The sequence below is a fragment of the Colobus angolensis genome, unplaced genomic scaffold (assembly GCF_000951035.1).
Source record: "Colobus angolensis palliatus isolate OR3802 unplaced genomic scaffold, Cang.pa_1.0 Scaffold238, whole genome shotgun sequence".
Taxonomy (NCBI): Eukaryota; Metazoa; Chordata; class Mammalia; order Primates; family Cercopithecidae; genus Colobus; species Colobus angolensis.
The window spans coordinates 992-4,658 of record NW_012115577.1 but is presented as its reverse complement, the minus strand read 5'-3'; the positions used below and the strand labels follow the sequence as shown (position 1 = coordinate 4,658).

Genomic DNA, 3,667 nt, shown 5'->3' with positions numbered 1-3,667 from the left:
GTCCTGATCCCTCTTCTACACCAAGCCTCTTTGTCACACTGTCTGCCTGAGTCCTGAACAAGGATCTGTCTATGGAAACCAGGAAAAGACCGCCAGGCTGTGCCCAGATCCTTTCCCTTCACAGCTCGTCCTGGAATCCCGGTCCCTGAACTGGACTCCCTGCCTCCCTCTCCTACCTCTCCCCTTGGACCTTTGTACAGGGAAACTCACTACGGGGAACTTGATGCCAGAGAGTGAGCTCGCCCTGGGAATGGAGGTGTAGAGACAGGGGTTTTCTCTCTAAACCTGGTGAAGTTTTGTCTGAAGGCACCACGTAGAGATTCTCATAGAGACCAGTTTCCTTTTTGTTTATTAATACAGTAGGTAGCACAATATTGGTAATCCCTGAATGATTAGAATTCCAATCTGTAAAAGACCTGTGTCAAAACAGCACTACAATTAAACTCTGGAAGCTCCTGTTTTACTTTCCCAGACTGTGGATCTGTGACTCTGGGTTGTTGAATTTAAAATTATCTTCCTTCCCTAGTCCGAGTTTCCCTGTATGAGTCCAGAACTTCTCCTGAATACAGAGAAGCAGGGTTTGTTACTGTCTATTGCAACCGGGAGCCTGTAGTCATCACCCCAAAGCTGCAAGTGCTCCATGCAGACCCAATGCTCTTCAAGGATGCTCAAGCACTGCCTGTTTTCCAGAACTATGCACATCTAGGCAGTGTGCATATTTTATTGGAACACTTGGTATTTTTGTAACACTTTTTAAAAAAAATCATTAGGAGGCCATTTGCCAGGCCTCTGAGCCCAAGCCTGCAGGTATTCATCCAGATGGCCTGAAGCAAGTGAAGAGTCACAAGGGAAGTGAAAATGACCGGTTCTTGCCTTAACTGATGACATTGCCTTGTGGAGTTCCTTCTCCTGGCACATCCTGGCTCAAAGGCTCCCCCACTGAGCACCTTGTGACCCCCACCTCTGCGTCCAGAGAACAACCCCCTTTGACTGTAATTTTCCACTACTTACGCAAATCCTATAGAACAGCCCCACCCCTATCTCCCTTCGCTGTCTTTTCGGACTCAGTCTGCCTGCACCCAGTTGATCAAAAAGCTTTATTACTCATATAAAGCCTGCTTGGTGGTCTCTTCACATGGACGCACGTGAAATTTGGTGCCATGACTCGGATCGGGGGACCTCCCTTGGGAAATCAATCGCCTGTCCTCCTGCTCTTTGCTCCGTGAGAAAGATCCACCTACGACCTCAGGTCCTCAGACCAAGCAGCCCAAGGAACATCTCACCAATTTTAAATCCGGTACGTGACCTCTTTTTACTCTCTTCTCCAACCTCTCACACTATCCCTCAGTCTCTGTCTCCTATCAATCTTAGGGCCATCTTTCAATCTCTCCCTTCTCTTAATTTCAGTTCCTTTCCTTTTCTGGTAGAGACAGAGGAGATGTGTTTTATCCCTGAACTCAAAACTCTGGCGCTGGTCACAGACTCGGGAAGACAGTCTTCCCTTGGTGTTTAATCACTGCAGAGACGCCTGCATGATTATTCACCCATGTGTCAGAGGTGTCGGATCACCATGGGAACACCTGCCTTGATCCTTCACCCTTAGTGGCAAGCACCGTTTTTGGGGGGGGCAAGCACCCCCTGCTCGTTCTCTCCCTGTCTCTACCCTCTCTTTTCTCTCCAGTTTCTAAGGGGACAAGCACCCCCCACCCCTTTTCCACTTTCCTGGGGGGCAAGCATCCCCCACCCCTTCTCTCCATGTCTCCACCCACCCCTTCTCTCCGTGTCTCTACCCTCTCTTTTCTCTGGGCTTGCCTCCTTCACTATGGGCAACCTTCCACCCTCCATTCCTCCCTCTTCTCCCTTAGCCTGTGTTCTCAAAACCTTAAAACCTCTTCAACTCACACCTGAACGCCTTATTTTCTAAAACCTGAACGTCTTATTTTCTTCTGCAACACTGATTGGCCCCAATACAAACTTGATAATGGCTCTAAATGGACAGAAAACGACACTTTCCATTTCTCCATCCTACGAGACCTAGATAATTTTTGTCGAAAAATGGGCAAGTGATCTGAGGTGCCTTACATCCAGGCATTTTTCACACTTCATTCCCTCCCTGTTCTCTGTTCCCATTGCGATTCTGCCCAAATCCTCCTTCTTTCCCTCTCGCCTGTCCCCTCAGTTCCAACCTCAAGCGTCACTGAGTCTTTCCAATCTTCCTTTTCTACAAACCCATCTGACCTCTCCCCTCCTCCCCAGACTGCTCCTCTCCAGGCTGAGCCAGGTCCCAATTCTTCCTCAGCCTCCACTTCTCCACCCTATAATCCTTCTATCACCCCTGCTCCTCACACCCGGTCCAGCTTACAGTTTGGTTCCATGACTAGCTCTTTCCCACCTGCCCAAAAATTTCCTCTTAGAGAGGCGGCTGGAGCTGAAGGCATAGTCAGGGTACATGTGCCTTTTTCTCTATCAGACCTCTCTCAGATCAGTCAGCGTTTAGGCTTTTTCTCATCAGGACCCACTAAATATATACAGGAATTCCTATATCTAACTCTGTCCTACAGTTTAACCTGGAGTGACTTAAATGTCATCTTAACTTCTACCCTCTCCCCAGATGAATGGGAAAGAGTTTTTTCTCTGGCCCAGTCTCACGCTGACAACTGCCAACTCCACAAGCCAGACCTCCAGGAAGGCATTAGAGCAGCTCCCCGAGAGGATCCCCAGTGGAACTATCAGGCAGATTCCCCAAGTATAGCTGGGCGAGATTACATGATTTATTGCCTAGTTGAAGGGCTTAAAAAGGCAGCTTACAAAGCTGTTAATTATGAGAAACTTAAAGAAACTAAGAAACGTAAAGACGAAAACCCAGCCCAGTTCATGGCTCATTTGGCAGCAATCCTGAGATGCTTGACAGTCCTAGATCCTGAAAAGTCAGAAGGCCGTCTCATTCTAAATATGCCTTTTATCACCCAGTCAGCTCCTGACATTAGAAAAAAGCTTCAAAAATTAGAATCCAGCCTTCAAACCCCACAACAGGAATTAATCAACCTCATCTTCAAGGTGTACAATAATAGAGAGGAGGCAGCCAGACAGCAACGCATTTCTGAGTCACAATTACTTGCCTCTGCTGTGAGACAAAACCCAGCCGTACCTCCAGCACACAAGAACTTCAAAATGCCTAAGCTGAACACTCCTAAGCTGCAGCAGTCAAGCATTCCTACAGGACCTTCTTCATCAGGATCTTGCTTCAAGTGCCAGAAATATGGTCACTGGGCCAAGGAATGCCCACAGCCCAGGATTCCTCCCAAGCCATGTCCCATCTGTGCAGGGACCCACTGGAAATCAGACTGCCCAGCTCGCCTGGCAGCCACTCCTAGAGCCCCTAAAGCTCTACCCCAAGGCTCTCTGACTGACTCCTTCCCAGATCTGCTTGGCTTAGGGGCTGAAAACTGACGCTGCCCGAACGCCTTGGAAGCACCCTGGACCATCACGGATGCTGAGCTTCAGGTAACTCTCACAGTGAAAGGTAAGTCCATCTCCTGCTTAATCAATACGGAGGCTACCCACTCCACATTACCTTCTTCTCAAGGGCCTGTTTCCCTTGCCTCCATAACTGTTGTGGGTATTGATGGCCAGGCTTCTAAACCTCTTAAAACTCCCCAACTCTGGT

The 3,667-nt window shown here is 48.6% G+C and overlaps 1 protein-coding gene across 1 annotated transcript in view; it reads right to left on the bottom strand.

Annotated features, from left to right (window-relative positions):
* Positions 1–677, bottom strand: part of LOC105513936 (HLA class I histocompatibility antigen, B-15 alpha chain-like) — a 95,180-nt gene extending 94,503 nt beyond the window's left edge. The window contains 1 exon segment of the mRNA XM_011944979.1: positions 621–677. The gene's annotated coding sequence lies outside the window, so the exon portion shown is untranslated.
* Positions 678–3,667: the final 2,990 nt, after the last annotated feature.